Source organism: Sparus aurata, chromosome 11 (assembly GCF_900880675.1).
Source record: "Sparus aurata chromosome 11, fSpaAur1.1, whole genome shotgun sequence".
Lineage (NCBI taxonomy): Eukaryota > Metazoa > Chordata > Actinopteri > Spariformes > Sparidae > Sparus > Sparus aurata.
In genome coordinates this window covers 28,198,735-28,216,585 of record NC_044197.1, presented here as the reverse complement: position 1 = coordinate 28,216,585, position 17,851 = coordinate 28,198,735, and the positions used below count along the sequence as shown (strand labels likewise).

Sequence of the window (17,851 nt, the reverse complement as noted above, 5' to 3'; positions counted from 1 at the left end):
GTGTGCCTCAGAGTCAATGAGATTTATTTTACCGCCGTATTTAGAATGTCAGTTTTTTACAATGGTCCTAAGAGAGACATTGACTCTCCTCTGCCTCTGAGAAAAATCTGCCTTCTCCGACCCATGAGTGAAAGCACCTAAATGTTTAAAAGTGCAGAAACACCACCCTGGAGAGGCTTCAGATCTGCAGTTCTGCGGCTCTCCACTGGAGGGCAGTGGTGCACTGTGTCTGGACACCAGCAGTGGATTTTAGGAGAGAGGACAGAACTCAGTAGTCTCTTTCTTGTCCATACTGATGGAGCTGACTGCCTTTGTTTAAGTAACTAATTGTATCGTTCGTAAATGTATGTTTTAAACCACCTGTGAGTGAATCTGTAGCAGACAGTCTGGCTCATTGTGGTGGCTTTAATAAAGATGCAGCATCTTATTAGCAGGGCTGCTGCTAGAAAATCTGTCTTCTTGGAACGTATCTCACTGTGGACCTGAAATCAGTGAAATTAAATGGTATTTTTAAAAAGTGTTTAAAACACTCCTTAATGTATTCCTGGCCCCTGTCCAGGTCTGAAACCAGTTTTTACGTCCACACACCACACCGGCTCATGATAGCTTTTCTCTTAACTTTTCGGTGCAACAAGAACGGCAGTATTGAGGTGTTGGTGTATTACAACAATAACAGCAGAAGAACTGTATTATTCTGTAAGTTGAAAAATCACAACACAATATAATAAGGAGAAATGTTTAAATCGTGTATGGTGAACCAAGGAGCATGAGGTTTGGAACGTAATGAGACATAGATAGAAAAAAAAAAAAGTCCACCAGAGCTACAAATAATAATTATTTTCCCGATTAATTAATGAATGTTTTGTCAGTAAAATGTCAGAGGACGGAAAAAATGCTCATCACAATTACCCAGGACCAAATGTGTCATTTTGAATGTACTTTTCCTGTCCGACCAACAGGACACAGAGTTTACACAAATTCAGTTCACAACCATGTGAGACAAAGAAAAGCAAGAAAGACAAAAAGAAACTGCCAACAGCTTAACCGATGGGAACATTTTATAATTTCCTGTCAGAATCAAATGCTGAAAATACACAATACAGAACAGGGATGGTTGTTTAAGATTCAAGATCAATTGCACGATTATCATACGATTAGGATTTTAGTTGTAGTTCCAAAATGTAAATTTAATGAATAGATAATTGAATAATATATACATTCTATAAAATAAAACTCACAAGTTTTTAGGTTAGGGTGCAGAGGATGAGTTCAGGAGTCTCTCAGACGGAGAAAAGAAGCTGCTCTGTAGTCTGTCAGTACAACAGTGGATACTGACCCTGTATCAGATTGGTGACCATGCTGTTGCTTGATGTCTTTCAGGGTCCCGACACACCGGGCTGATGGTCAGCCTTTGGCCACCGTTGTGTCCGCTGGATCTAGTTTGCCAATTTCCCAGCCGACTGAACGAGCAGGATCTGTGACGGGGCCCATTGGTGAGATGGTTTAGGTATTTCCTGTTTTATTTTGTTGTTCTCTTCTCATGTGTCATGTTTTGCTGTTCACTTCCTCTCTTTGTCCTTTTCCCCCCTTTTTTCCTATTCATTTGTCAACTAGTCCCCGTCTATTTAAGCCTGTGTGTTACGTTTTTCTTTGTCAGTTTGTCTGTTCTGTTTTCCCTGCGTCAGTCCTGTGTCTGCTGTGTTCCTCATGTTCCCGCCTGTGTCCCCAGTGCTTCTGTAGTACTTTATTATTATTTCTTCTATGTATTTTTGTAGATCTTTATTCACGGATTTGCCTACGTGCTCCTTCTGCTTGCCAGTGTCTTGACTGAAAGCTGCCCTTGCTGCCCTTGTGGCTTCTCTTTAATGAATCAATGGATTCCACCTGTTCACCAGTGCCATTTCCAACTTTGTATCAGATATGTTTTTGATTAAATGTGGCTTTTTTTTTTAGCGAGAATGGTGCAAAATTTGTCAGGCAGACGCTGCTTTACCATAACAACCACATGTGTATCCACAGTCTGGAGTCTTTCCCTTTTTGAGTGACAAACGGCGCCTTGTGGTATGGAGTGCATTTCTTCTTGTACATCAGCCATCAGCTATAGTCTTTGTGCTGTGTTCGAGTGCAGCTTTTTGGCTAAGAAACAAGTGACGCCTGGCTTTTGGTGCTGCTAGATCTTCGATGATGTTGGTGTGTCTGATGGGTACTAATGATTTTTCTGAGCGGTTTTAATCGCCCGCTTTTCAGACGACAGACCAGCCATGTTAGTGTCCGTTGCTGTTTCTTCGCCTTGTGAAGAAGGGCAAAGTTATCCTTCATTCACTCGTTTGGATAAGGTTTTAACCCACTCGTGGACGAGCATAAACACGTGTTCACGTATACTATATTCCAGGCACAGATGCACCTCCTCACTGTCCTTTTCTGCAGGCCTGAAGGACTTTATTTCTCTGGGAGGTTAAGTCCTGACCCTGCAATAAGCTGAGAGTGAAAAAGTGGTGGAGAAAGAAAAGAAAGAGCGACAGAGGCAGGGAGAGCGCTGTGACTGCTGGAGGGAAACGAATAAGGAGACCTTGAGTCGTCGGAGGTGCGGGTCTCTGCACTAGTTCGGGGGGTCAGCAGCAGCAGCTGTCCTGCTTGACCGACTCTGATGAAGCTGCAGATTCTCACCTCCGTGAATCATCCCGCCCTATTCTCCTCGTCCTCGTCCTCGGCTCCCACCTGGACTCCTTTTCACAAAGAGAGGGGATTCCTCCTCTTAGGCCTCTTTCTTCAGCACTGAGGCAATCAGACTGTTGAACACGCAGAAGGAGATGAGACATTTTAAATTAGTGTTAGGAGAGGGGGAGAGAGAGAGAGAAGAGGAAAATGACATTTTTCATTTTCTACAATAAAAGGCACTACATTGAATTCCCGGAGCATGACAATACGGAGGAGTAAGTAATGGAATAGGAGCAGACGTGGGTGCCTGTGTGTTAGTGGATAATGAGGAATTTAAAGATGTACGGTCCTCTGCTGCCATTCAATCAGACTCTCACCCTGCCGCTGTCACTGGCCCTCGTCTCAGCGCTGTCACAATACGGCACGGAGACTCGAACTTCTTCCACGGGGAGACACGTTTTTAAAATAATTTCTGTAGTCATCCGGAACTGTTCTGAAGGAGGTTTTTGGGCATCAGCTCATCCAGTGATGGAGGAAGTATTTTAGATCCTTTACTTAGGTAAAGGTTGGAATACCATTCTGTAAAGCTGGAAAGTATGCATGCAAGTGTGTTCAGCCCCCTGGTGTCAGCTCAGTCTGGATACGTTCGTGGTCACAGTACATAAAACAGAGCGCAGTTTCAGTTTTAGGCAACGTTTATGTGACAACAGACTTGCTCAAAACGGATTTGTTTTTCCTTCGCATTTTAAAAAAAGTGAATGCGTTCAGATGACATCCTTTTGAAGACAATCCCCGCGCACACAGAGCCCAGGGTTCATCCACAATTTACAAAAATCAAAGCAACATCTCTTTCTCTGTCATAATTTATAAAACAACAGTGGTGGAGGAAGTATTCAGATCCTTTACTGAGGTAAAAGGGCCAAAAACCCACCGTAAATATAAAAAAAGCTAATACTTTAACATAAAAATTAAACATCCTGCATTCAAAATGTTACTTAAACTGACAATAGACTATTTTTTTTTCTTAAATAGTGAAACCACTTTCACACCAAAATCAGTGTGTTAAAGCAGTAGAAAGCTGCAGATCACACAGCTACATCCAGAAGATCTTTTAAAAAGTCATAATCAATACAATTCTGAATTAAACACACATTATGTCCGGAGCTGATCAGTTGCAAAGAGACATCTTGCGTTTTTCTCATCTCTTCTGAGCGTTGCACATGTGCAGTACAAATCCGGCAGCTGATTCAGCTCAGACCACACAGAAGACACCGACAGCGGTTTAACTTTAATTCTCCCTTTCAAACTCAACACGGACTGACCAAGATAGATGGAAAAATACGCTGCAGTTCATGGAGTCCTTACTGGGGGTGGGTGGAGGTGATAAGAACCTGCAAGTTCAAATGACCCAGGAGTAGATCCTGATTGTATATACTCACATTGCACCAGATGTCAGCAGGCTTTGGTGTTTTTTTTGGTAAGATGGTTAGAAATGTTGATTGCAAAATGTAATGCCTATATATTAATGACACCATCCCTGTTTAGATTGGTTCTGTGTAAGCCTCTGTTTTGTCTGCCACTGGGCGTGACATTTTGTCGGGAATATGAAGGCTGACTGCAGATTCTGTCACGCTGGCAGTCTGGCACCTTTTCTATCTGCTTTCACCTTTCCATTATAGACTAAATGAAAGACTAATGTCACGTATCGTCCTGTCTGTGTTGATGGACGTTGTTACTCTGAGGGAAAGGAAAAAACTGTGTTAAAAGCATAGGTGCTTTATAATCCACCGTGCACACTTGGTTCACATGGTCATGTTGTTGGACACTGACACTGTGACGTGTCCAGGAGAAGGAGGCACTCAGTATTTTTTTTACAGAAATGTGTTGTTTTTTTGAACAACCTGACGGCAATCTGAACACAGACAGTCAGTCTTTAAAGGTACAGTGTGTAGGATTTAAAGTGGCATCTAGTGACGAGGTTGCAGATTACAACCAACTGAATAGCCCTCCACTGAAAAGTCCAGGAGAACATATAGTGGATGCTAAAAGTGTGAAAAACAAAGGCCTTCTCAAGAGCCGGTGGGTTTTTTTTGTTTGTTTGTTTGGGTTGGTCCATTCTGGGCTGCTGTAGACGGCACCTGTCATTGTATACCGTACGATGAGGCTGGGTGGTCTTCTCTAAAAGAAAGACGTGCTACAGGTGTCTCTTTATCAATAACGCCCTTGCTCAAATGATCAGTCAGAGCAGGTGGACTTCATCAGACCTGTTGGCTCTTGCTTCCGTTTCCACGATTTAAGTCTGAACTTGAAAAGAATGCTTGTAGATTTTAGTGCCTCTGACTCCTGGAACAAAACCCAGCATCTCCTTAAAAACCAATAATCAGAAATGCCTTAAAACGTCCATCCTTTGCTTGTAGTTGTTTTGATCAACAGTATCATATTAACATTCAGTTGTAGCTATTTTACATAACTTTATTTATTTTTGCATTTTTCCTATTTATTTTGTGTGACCCGTGGGCATTCCTTTTGGAGGGACTGTGGTGAATTTGATAAGATTTTCGAGTTTCTGCTTGAATATGTTTTAACCTTGTCCATTCATACAGTTGTAGGCGGACGAGATGACGCTCGTTTTCCGTCAGTTAACAGGTTACTCTTTGTTGCAAAGGTCCTGTTTGTAAGGTAAGTAGATTCAACTTGTACACGACTTGAACAAATACTTTGAGGGATGTTGGTTGGCTCCGCTGCCACCTCAATGTATTTTTCTCGAGTGGGGAATGAGCGTTTCTCATAAAAAGGACCTTTAAATTGTAAATAATGATTTATATTTTGTGCCTAGTTTTTATTTTCCTCTCCTCTTACCCCAGTTTTAAACGGGTTCCGTGGAACTGGAGTGTTCTGTTAGAAGCCAGTCATTATTTTACCTATTTCTAAACTAATGTTAGTCATTTTTCGCATCACGCTACAATCAAAAAAGTGATAATAAATTGAATCCACTGTGACATAGAGGCCCTTTAAATGTTGCTGTTCCCCCAAACACCTGGCTATTGCCTCTTTACACCCACAGATGTCATCATCCGTTTATAGCAACCACAAATATGTTTTTTAAGACCTCTAATGTAAAGTAAAAAAAGATTTGCAACCGCTCCTGCATTAAATCCGCTGTAGGTTGCTACGCGGTGAAATACCGATCCTAACATTACCAGTGAACATACAGAATAAACAGCATTCCTTCTTTAACTACACGCTGCAGGCATCATACAGTGAAGCGTGTCAACACAATAGTACGTCTCCAGGGTTTTTGTTCGCTCACGCTCTGTAATAATAATAACCACAGTATTTGTAAACTATAGCGTATCATTTAGAAACATTGCGTGGTGACATCATCACAAAGCGGCACCGTAATTTTCAACTTCAGCCTTCGAGCAGAAAGGAAAACCTGTCAAGCACAGGAGGAAACGTTTTCACCGGACAGAAAATATTCTTTACTGTTACAACCATAAACACTGTTTTGACATAATTGCTGCCCTGAGAGTGCGCGAAGTGGAGAGTGAACCCTTATTTATTAGAGCCCCAACACCCCCCGCTGGGCCGTTTTCCTCCCAGTGAGCAGTCATTAGAAAGCACGCACACAGCAGGACGCCCCAAGACAAAATGCAAACATCATTGTTCTGCGTATCCTCGGAGTTACTCCTCGCAGCCTAATGGCATAATGGTGTCTTTTATTTCTTTCATTTCGTTTGAGGCATTCAGCGCTCAGCATTCTTGCCTACACGCGGCTGTTTTTTTGTTTTTTGTTTTTTTTTTTCAATATAAAATGCGCAAAGCTGAAAACATTGTTTCTGCAACACGGCCCTGTGCCGGCAGGTGAACGCTCTCTTCTGTCTGCCAGGCAGTTTTTAATTTCACACAATGTCAGGATGTCACCTTCGAGTATTCAATTTCAGTTACAATTTAGGTTTTTTTCTTTTCTTTTCTATTTGCACCTAATGAGTTCCAGTGTGGATGTTGTTTTTTTTGTTTTTTTTCTCACACTCATTATTGAATCAGAGCAATAGAGAGAGGCGGGAGTTCAGGTTGGAGAGAGAGCAATCAGAACATACTTCAGCTGGCGTGGATAAAAAGGCTGAATGTTCTGGAAGTGTTCAAGGCCAAAGTGAGAGATGAGAGGAATCTGTTGATTTGCTAATGGAGCAGAGGTGGCAGAGCATATATAGAACCCAGTGTACAACAACACGCCTGCTCTGACCTCTTTTTTTTTTTTTTACTCTTTCTACACCCGGCCTATGTTCTCTCCCTGCATTTCCCAATTTTGCTTTCCCCCCCCCCCCTCCCTATTTAGCCATGCATAGATAAATATTCTAGTCACTTATGACTGATATTTCCCGAGCCTTCAGCATTCAATTGTTACATCCTCAGCTCCTCTGAAGATGCAGGGACAAGCACATTGTACACACCGAAGGAAATTTCCCTCCAACAACAAAATTACACTCAGATACAAAACAAGCAGGCACGTCCGAGTGTACAAATGCACGCCGGAGCACACGCGCGCATCCTCATATTAGCATACACAGACAGACGCACACGCACAAATAGATGTTCTCACAAAGCTTGCAAATTCCATTACACTTCAAAAACTCTCCCCCTAAAAAAGGATTTGGGTTAATTCAGTAAACACAGGGTCAGAGCTGCCACGAGAGCTGAGAAGGAGGTGTGGCGTGTGTGCACAAGCATCAGTCTGTGTGTGTGTGTGTGTGTGTCTGTGTTTGTGCACGTGCATGTGTGTGAGGAAGAAACGCTGACTGTGTGAAGCAGAGAGTCCTGGCAGCAGCAGCAGCAGCAGCAGTAGCAGCAGTCTAAACCCAGCCACTCTCTGCAGAGATAGCGCTTCTTTCTCATTTGCTCTGGCCCTATTTTAATAATAGCTGTGCATAAGTAATTTCTAAAAGGCCAGGCAGGCACATGGGCGTGGGTGGGGGGAAATTAAACTCATTTTATCTGTGAGCAGGTGGATTCCTATTTATCATTAACATGCATAGAATTTGCACAATGTTATTTCTTGCTGCTGCTACTGATGGAACGTCATCCAAATAATGTCGGAGGAGGGTCTGCCTTTTTTTTCTCTCTTTTTTTCCCCCCCGCTTATGCTGGAGTGAAATTCATAGATAAAAGTACCAGGGTCTTTTTTTTTTTTTTTTTTTCTCGCAATTTTCTGCAAACGGAAACTAATTCTGGGAAGCTTCTTATTACAGTGCCGGCTCATTTGGTTTGCATTAAAAGGGGGACAGGAGCGACATTAGGATTTCTGCCAGATTTCCAGGAGATGCTCCAACATTTTCTCTTATATCATTAGTAACGCCCCTCTCCCCCCCCCACACACACCTCCTCCTCCTCCCCCCTCTACTTACAGAAGCCCTTTTCCTCTTTTAACTTGCATTAAACAATCTCTGCTCATTATTGGCCCAATAATAAAACTGGAATATATTTGACTTCCTGATTTAGATCCTATCAAAATATTGGAATGTAAATGTGTAATTTTGAACGCATGATATGGAGGTTTATAATTGCTGGATAATCTCTGTGTTATTTTAGCATAATTCAACAGCAGGATTATTTGTCATTTTTATATAAAAAAAAATTAGGATTGTGCTTTTTAATTTGTTTTGGATTGTTAATCTTTTTTTGTTACAGCGTGATTAAAGCGGTTTCTATTTTATCCAATTCTGTCCTCAAAACCCACTAAAATCTGCCATTAGTGTGACTGTTTCCGTCATTCGTATGAATATATATTTTACTCTTATTTTATGTATGTATTCGGGCTACAACTCGGGAATATTTTCATATATCAATGAGTTGATGGATTGTTTAGTGTGAAAAAGGTCCATTCAACGTAGGTTTTTAACGATATGATTTCAGAAAATATCACGATATTAAACTATTCTGATTATTACTTTCATTATCAGTTACAATGGTCCATAAGGGAATGAAAGCGGAGGGTGTTTTTCGGTTAAGCAAACGCTTTGTTATAATTTCACACAATATTAGGTCCTGACAGACGTTAAACTTGAAATAAGGTAAACACAGATATGAGTCAAATTCAATACCTTCGGTGAGCAAATGTGCACGTTATGATAACCATCAAGCTGTATATCTTGAAACTGGTATACTGCTGCAACCCTAGACCAAGGGGACATCTAGAAAACTCTGACCAACAATACAAAACTCAAAGATAGCCTCGAATCTTCACTTTTAAGAAGCTATAACCAGAAAGTGTCACAACATAAATATATATGCATTGTTAAAAAATAGTTTAACAATTCATCAAAATTTTTGCAGATTAACCGACTTAATGCTGTAGTGATGATCTAAAATCATCTATTTTACAGCTGATTGGCAGTATTGTCTTAAAAATATTGCAGTGTTTATGTCACGATACGCGATGTATATCTCGATATTTTGAAATCTCCTCAAAGGCACCTCAAAGATGCTACGTCCGGGCAAAAGAATACAATCAAAAACCTAATGTTTTAGGTTCTAGGTATTAAAACAAGTAATACAGTCTGTTAAGTTCAGAAAATGACACCGATTAACTGTAATGCAGCGTTTAAAAACCAGCAAAAGAACAGTTATGTCATATCACAGAATCCAAAATCTAAGACAGTAATTAGTCTGACATCACAATAACGATATATGTCCTATACATTGCCCAGCCCTCATCTATTTCCTTGTACTTGCGAGCGTTACCTCACTGTATCTGTTTTTAAAGCTCTCTTTAAACTCAACAATGCAAAGACCAAACCGCATCAAACTGCCACTTTTTACATCCCCTCCTGTCATCTCTGCATCCACGTCCATGTTGTTGTCATGTAGTGGAACAACATCACACGCCACACTTTGCAGAGGGGGATCATGGGAGATCCGTCTGCAGGCGGGATTAGACTCGCCGTTACGGGCGATGAGGAGCGAGATGATGATGTGTGTCTCTGTCTCCTTTTCTCTTCCCCTGACAAATAACAGCATGGCAGCTCATGGCAGCCCTGCAAGCTCCTGACAGCCATCCAAGCAGCCAAGCAGGCAGGCAGTCAGCCATTGTTTTGTAATGTGTTTCACTCTGCCAGCGCTGATCCTTGCTAAGGTACTTACCACGCCATTGTTGTCTAAGTATGCTATTTTCTGGCTGGGCACCTCCACTATAGAATAGGGTGCTTTTTCCCCCCTTTTCTCTCTTTCTCTTTTTTTTTTTTTTCAAAAGAGAGGTTTGTTACAGTCACCGTCATGCTAATCCCGGTGTGTGATATGTATATGTGTCAACACGGAGAAAGAGAGAGGGAGAGAGGAGAGTCTTAACCCGACAGACAAATGGTGTGAATGGCAGAGAGGCAGATAGACAGACAAGTCCCATTCACTCAGCACTGTCCTCCATGACACCAAATTACTGTTTATCAAAATAAGACGAGCGGTATAATAAGGATACTTTAGGAGTGTGTCGTCTAATACGTCTCGAATGTGTACAGGCCTCATGCTATTTCTACAGTAACAGTCACCCGGCAGTCAGATTAACAGCACAGGTCAGAGGAGGACTTTCAGCTGCTGCAGTGATTGATTATTAATTTATATACAGTCAGAACAGTGAAGTTCTGTTCTGTGATGCTACACTGCAAGAGTTTGGGCAACCCAAGTATGTTTCCACAAAACCACACATAAGTTAAAACTTTACACTTTTTTGTTGCATCTTTACCAGTGGTGGATTCAGGATGTTTTAGGGGCAGGGGTGAAAAATAAAAGGGCACCACAATTAAGGGGGGGGGGGGGGGGGGGGGGTATATTTGTAGTGAACAGAGGGTACTTTACCACATTTTGTCCATCGGAAGGAGCAACCCAGTGGGCACTTGATCATGTTTTATCTACCATAGGTGCAACCAACAGGTTACTTTTCAAACATGGGGGCACCAAGCGGGGCCATTGCCCCCCTGCACCTTTGATCCACCAGTGATCGTTAAATTTTTTTGGGTTCAACTTTCTATTCCTCTCTTGACACAATGCTGTGTTCATGCTCTCTTTTGGTATAGGCACAAAGACCACTTGGTCACGGTTAGGAAAACATTATGTTTTGGCTTTAAATACCTGTTTTGGTCGACACAAACACAGTTGGAAATTGTCCAAAGGGCTCAAATATCCAGTGGTGTCACGCTTAAAGCCTTGTCGCCAGTAACTCCAACACTGTTCCCTTTACCTCCAGACAAGAAAGTCAGGTAATACAAATGTAATGTGAACTTGATATGACACGTTTTGTAGACATGTCAATATGACACCAACAAATTTGGACGTATCTGTGGCTTGCAGAATCATTATTAACATAACTGCCAACATTTTATCTTGGCGACTGTTGGAGCACCCATTTCGGTTTACAGTAGTCATTGGACATTTTGGTAAATATACTTTTTCCTATTCATTCCCATTATGCTCCTTCTTAAGAAATCCACCTGCCAGTATCTGTAGAGCACCTGGAGAGAAACTGTCATGAAAACCAAGTTTTAATTTTTTCACTTTAATTGTTGTAGGGATTAAACAAAAAAAAACTTTATAAAGTCTGTTCATCGTGTTTTTAAAAGGACAGGTACAGCGTACAGTACAAAATAATGGCAGCACTGACTAAACACAGAGGCACGATTAAGTAATGTACAAAGCACAAGAATTCAAATATATATGCAACAATTGTAGTAGACCAAGCAACAAACAAAAAGGAAAAATATAATTTATAATATATCAGAAACCCAACATCTTATCACATCCTATCAAGCACATAAAATGTACGAGTCTGTTAACTTCTGCTGGGTTATTGAACACTTGTTTATGTTTATGACGATACTTTTCTTATTGACTTTTTTATTAAAGGTCTTCTACATAATTCATCTTTCCAAGCTCCTTCAGCCATCTGTGGAATATGGGGCAGATAGCCATTGTTGGAGTATGAGGGATTCTGCTTCTACGACAGTTCACAGGTAACCCAAACAATGCAAGAAAAGAGTACGGTGTTATCAATTTGCAAAAAGTCTTTGATGTATTGTCAAATAAGAAAGACCAGAAGCAGTGGAGCTTGGAGAACAGCCAGAGCTAAAGGAGAAAAATAAAAGAGACATAACATGTTGAATGGTGAGCTGGGTATCGTGAGACTGGTCTCAACTAACTCACACCAAAAAAACCAACAAGCACTTTTACCAATATGTTGAACAATTGCTTTCAGATAGTCCCAAAACATATTTTTCTAATACTTACCAAGTGGTAATTGTGCCTAAACCTAACTTGAGTATAAGTACAGCATTGTGATGAAGAAAAATAGAAAACTGAACAAAAAGAAAAGCAAAACAAAGAAAACGTAAAGTTTTAACCTACATATTAACGCACTTTGCTAATATGTATTCTGGCAATTGTGTTGCACAAACATTGTTCAAACCAACAATTGTTGTCAAGGTGTTTCCAAAAAATACCATGAATCAGGCAACATTTCTAGTGAATGTGTATTAAATGGAGCCCAAGAGTAGGGGTGTCACGATATACCAATACTGACATTAACCGTGATGTAGAAAAAGGAAATATTGATATCATGTTTATAATGTGCATATGATGATATCATGTGAATAATCCACTGAGTGTAACTGTAACTCACTACACTCATATTTTGACTGTAATTCCTTTCAAAAAAAGAGACAAAACTCACAGCAGACAACTTCACCATGTAGAATATTTCCATTTGATCACAAAGTCCTGGATTTATATATTACACAACAGATTCATAAATGAGTTGGTAATAACAGACTTCACACAAGGCTGCTAAAAAAGTGTAGAATTTTCCAACATTAAAGAGGAAAAAAGGAAAATTGTAAGTCAAGGTGTTAATAAAGCCCCGTTTGTGTCCTGTTTGATGAGAACAACTGAGGTGTGACTCAGCCATCGCAACCCCACCTCGACCAGACATTTAAAATGTTTTTGTAATATTCTTTGCATTTCATTTGATTTAAATGCTGAAGTATGTTTTCAGCATATTTGATCAACCCTTTATGATTATCCAAATGTCTTTTTAAAGCAGAAATACAAAAACTCAGTTAATTGTTTTAATTATATATACCTCAAAACAGCCAAAAGTATGAATATTGACCCTATATATTTAAGCTTTAAAACAACTCATGATGTGGAATTTATCTGAAACAGTAGAATATGAACTCCTCCGGTAGGTCAAGCCCCTAATTCTCAGAAACAGTACCAGAGATGGTGACCGTCCTGGTGGTTTAGTTTGATGCAGTGTTTAACCACACTTCAACTGCAGCACTTCTCTCTGTCGTGTGATGTATCACTGCTCAATCTCCACTTTAATTAATCATCCCTCTGAGACCTTTTATTTTCCCGTTTCTGGCAAAGTGTGCATATTTCACTCGGTGGAACAGAAAATCTGTGGGAGCATTAATAAGTCTAATATAGAAACATATTTGAACCCTGGTCCTCCACTAAGTAGATTATAAACATTTATTATAGCATGTTATCATAATATCCTGCACAGCATATTGCAAAACTTCTGTGGGCCAGTTTTTCTCCCGGTGCAGTGGAAGATCATAGTTAATTCAGCAGCGTTATGGTAATGTAGAGGTCCCTATCGGTCCCGGCATCACACATACTAACAAGCTTAGGATAAGCCCAGCCTGGAATGGTATGAGGTTTGAATTTCTGGAACCACCGCGGTCTCTGCAGCCAAATCTCACTTCAGCAGAAACCAGTGGGGTGATTCCTCTGCTTAAAAAATTAGTGCTAGTGCATATATATTTTTTTGCAAGGAAAGGCGGTTTGGTACCTTGCGAGGAGAAAAATGCACTGTGTGTAGAAAAAAAAATATTTTAAGGATGGCAAAAATCGTCTTGAGAGGGCTAATCAGCCGGCAACTCTGAAAAGCCTGTAATGTGCATTAAGAGATTTATACACAGCGCAGAGGTAAAGCCTCACAACATTGTTGACTCATTTAAAGATGCCAACATCTCAACTTTGTGCACTGTTAACAAATGCACACATGTTAAGTTGGTGTACTCTGCACTTCTCCTGTCTCTGTAAATCGCAGTGTATCTGCCATAAGCATGTTATGCCCCAGGGCTCATCAGTACCATGTGATCCCAGGCAGGGCTGCCACTGTGAGACAACATGCTAAATCCTGTTTGTGAGACTTGGCTGCTCTCAGCTCTTAGACTAATCTAACCACCCTCAACCTCGAGCGCAGGAGAAGAGCGTGTGTCGATCCGAGCTGAGAGGAGAGGAGAGGAAGAAAGGAGCCGGGGCGCCGGGCCATATGCATTACTCTGCACTCAGATTTTTACCACCAGGTTCAGAAAAACAGGGTGGTTTGCAAATGACGGGCAAAGAAGCAGACAGCAACTTACTGGAAGTGGCCAGAAATTTGTACTGGTGTTGAGGTGCAGTAAAACTAGAAAATAAAGCAGCTTTTCCTGCACAGGATGCAAATTACAACTATGAAACTCTTTCACGGAGCTGCAGCACATTTGTCAGAGTTTTCATTACTGGTAGAGATGGTGACTCAGGTGTGTCCTGCAGAAACTAACTGAATGCACTTAAGTCCTTCATGACGACAAAAATTAAATGTGTGGATTTACAATCATCCCAGTTGCCAGGATAAAATGTATGCAGTTGAAGTTTCTGCAGAACATAGATACGATCGGATTTGTACATTTCATAAACTACTAAGCATTTCCACCAAACTTGTCATATCACATTCACATTACATGTTTACAACCTGGCTTGCAGGCAACAAGGCTGCCACGCCAGTGACTACAGTTCGAGTCTGCGCTTTAACGTTTGTAAGTGTGAAAGCAACAAAACCGATGTTTTCAACGACACCTCTGGACATCTCCAGCTGTATTTGTGGCGACCAAAAAGGCATTTTAAGCCAAAACATGATGTTTTCTGAACCTTAACCACTTGGTTTATGTGCCTAAACCTTACCAGAGCAGAAGTGCAGAGCTGTGGTGAGAAAAACTGAATATTGATTCAAAAGAAAACATGCTTTTAACTTGGGTTGTTACTATACATCAAGTGACCATGAGGCTGATAGTGTGGCCTTACAAATCATTAGTGTTGGCTTCTGTGCTAATTGCAAGCATCAGAATCTGCTCCTGAAAATCCTTTTCAATGACTCTCTTAATGTTATTAACACCAAAGAGAACTGACATAAATGTCTGCTTTTTGATGTTTTTAGAGGATCGGAAAGGACTTTTTGAAGCATCATTTAGAGCTTCATGTCACCTTTTCAAGACTGAAACGATCAAAAACTTGAGTTAAGGATGGAATAAAAATGCCTAAAAAAAGCCCAAGTTGACGTCTTCAAAGTTTTGTTTCGGTTTTTTAACTACAGTAAATCTGATGCCCACACTAGGTAAAATGATGATTGTATGCAGCTACTGCTTCTGTTTACTTTTTATATTATTTTCACAATGTGTGTTTTTATTCAAGACAACAACAAATATTTAACTCGCTTGTAGCAGGACTAAAACTTATAATAACTAGAAGACAAAGAAGGAAAACTGAAATTAAGCGGAGCAGAGTGAAAGTTAGTTTGTCTCAGCTTTATTTTCCTTCAGCTGTCTGTCTTTCTCTGTGCCTCTCTGTCTGCCTCTCTGTCTGCCTGCCTCTCTGTCTGTCTCTCTGTCTGTCTCTTCTTTCTCTCTAAATGATAATTCAGAACATCACAGATTTGGCACTTGTAGCAGGTCTCGCAGAAAAATTAATTAATGCAAACTCCAAGTGCTATCAAAATTATACATTTGGAGCGCGGGCAGATACAGATACAGAGAGAGAGAGAGATGTGAGGACGTTCTGGTCTCATTAAGAGAGCAGGCAGAGTGGAATTAGTCTGAATATAATGACAGGCCACACTATCTCATGTAAAAACAGCCCTGTTTTCCTCTCTCATTCATTGGCACTAGTAATTAGTTTTGGCCCTAAAACTGTCACCCTTTACTCTAGAAAAGGCAGATGTGATTTGAGGTGCAATTTAATCTTGCTTTAATGAAGAACTAATGGACGCATTGCAAATTACTTTTTTCCCCCGCCAACCCCCCGTGTGATTGAACAGGGGCTTGGGAAAAAAAAAAAAAAATCTATTTCCTGCTTTTGAAAAGATCAAGAGTATCTTTGATAATGGTGAGAGCGTCACCGCCAGCTTCATTGCATCAAGCCAACAAGCTCTTTTACCCGAATAACAATTCAGTGGAGAGGAGGCCACAATTAGTGACAAAGCAGAGAGAGCGCTGCGGGGCCCGGGCAAGCAGAAAGCCTCTCGGTGCTCCAGGCTCCTTGTTAGAAACAGGCCCTGGAGGTGTCACTCAGGAACAATGAAGCCTGATAAATTACTCGCCGGAAAAAAAGAAAAGATGTACTTCTAATTTTCAATTACACCTATAATGCATTCCCGATTGGAGGGAGAAATTGGACATGTGTGGAGGGGAACAAACAGTCATAGGCTCAATACACCTGCCTGTGTTTGTGAGACTAAGAGCGTGTGATATCCAGAGTGTATTAGCAATAAATGACATGCTGTTTAATGTAGCAGCTCGCTGGTGATAGAAAAAGAGAGAGAAGGGGAGTGAATATCGGCGCAAAAATAATGTCTCCTCATTACATTTGATTTTTGTCAGAGGATAATCACAGCCAGAAAAGACAAAATTGCATTCTTATGTAATTTAGCCCCATTTCAAAAATGATGTTGTTGTTTGGAAAAAGAACATTTGTGCAGGCCTTTTGAAGAAGAAGGGAGAGAAGAGGAGGGGAGAGTTTTGAAGTGTGTGTGTGTGTGTGTGTGTGTGTGTGGGGGGGGGGGGGGGGGGAGAGCTGCCTGTCTGCAGCTCTCTAAACCACTTAAACGACACTGTGTTTCAAACTGGCATCACTAACGGATGATGTTGTAGAGAATATATCAAGGCCAAATAATAGTCCTTGAAACGGGTGAAAGGGGATGTGAGAACTGAGGAGGGTCAGACATGTGGAACATGTGTAACTGTCTTCCTGTGTGTGTGTGTGTGTTTGTGTGTGTATGTGCATGTATTTGACTACAGCAGGAGCAAGGCAGAAAGCCTAATGGGAGTGGGCTTAACTCTTGCACACAGCCTCGCTACATATCTGATTACTGGGACCAGTAATTTTCTTTCCTTAAATAAGGAAGAAATTGGATAGGATGAATGAAATTTGGCTGTCATATTGCAGTGATGGTGCAGCAGGGAGATTATGTGTTTCACATAATCGTTCATCATTTCCCAACCAGTGTTCGGGCTTAGCATAATGGAATTGGTAAACTGGTTTAAATCAGAACGTGAGAACAGACTATCAGGCAGACTGTGAGGGTCTGTGGTAATGTCTTCAGACCAAGCAGAATATTTTCACCACAGAGCTGCGCGCACACACACACACACACACACATGCGCACACACATACACACACACACACACGCACACACACACACACACACACACGCTGAATCACACACAGTGCAAACACTACAGGGACACGCCGTGTTCATCTCTGCCTCATCACACAGTCAGAATGCATCGAAACATACCTTAAAATATCCCCGAAGGTGTTTTATTTCTTGTTATTTGTTGTGAAATAATTTGTCTTAATTCCGCTGTGCAATAATTACTCTGCCTGTTAAAGCTTTTTACAAACACCAACATAATACTGAAGTGTTTACTTGTTACATTTTTCAAGTATTTACTTCTATAGTGAAATCACTATGTCCTGTCTTCACCAGTGAATATTAAAAACAGGGAGCCAAAAACAGCAAAACCTGAAAATGTTTTAAATGTCAGCATATATTAACAATTTTCTTTCAGATGTCTAAATCCACATGATAAAAGGACTTTGAATATATAATCAATTAAATTGTATCAACCCAGATTTCAGTTTCTGGGCAGTAATATTCACTGACTTTATTTCAGTTTGTTTTGTTTTCGTACACATGTAACTACTGTTCATACAGCTCCTCCAGAGTTTGTAGTAGAAAAAAACAAAAATATTATAATAGATCCTTTTTTTGGAAAGGATTGGCTGTTATGTTTTAACATGACAATGATGAAAATGTTTTGGGGACGTTATGTGCCTCGTTTGCTGCCATTTATTTCTGTCCTTGTATTAACAGAAAGGACAA

General features: G+C 40.7%; 1 long non-coding RNA gene across 1 annotated transcript in view; it reads right to left on the bottom strand.

The window, feature by feature from the left end:
• Nucleotides 1-1,042: 1,042 nt before the first annotated feature.
• Nucleotides 1,043-17,851, bottom strand: part of LOC115591337 (uncharacterized) — a 22,642-nt gene continuing 5,833 nt past the window's right edge. Inside the window, exon 2 of the long non-coding RNA XR_003985940.1 lies at nucleotides 1,043-2,789. This is a non-coding gene — a long non-coding RNA (uncharacterized LOC115591337). The remainder of the gene's footprint in view (nucleotides 2,790-17,851) is intronic.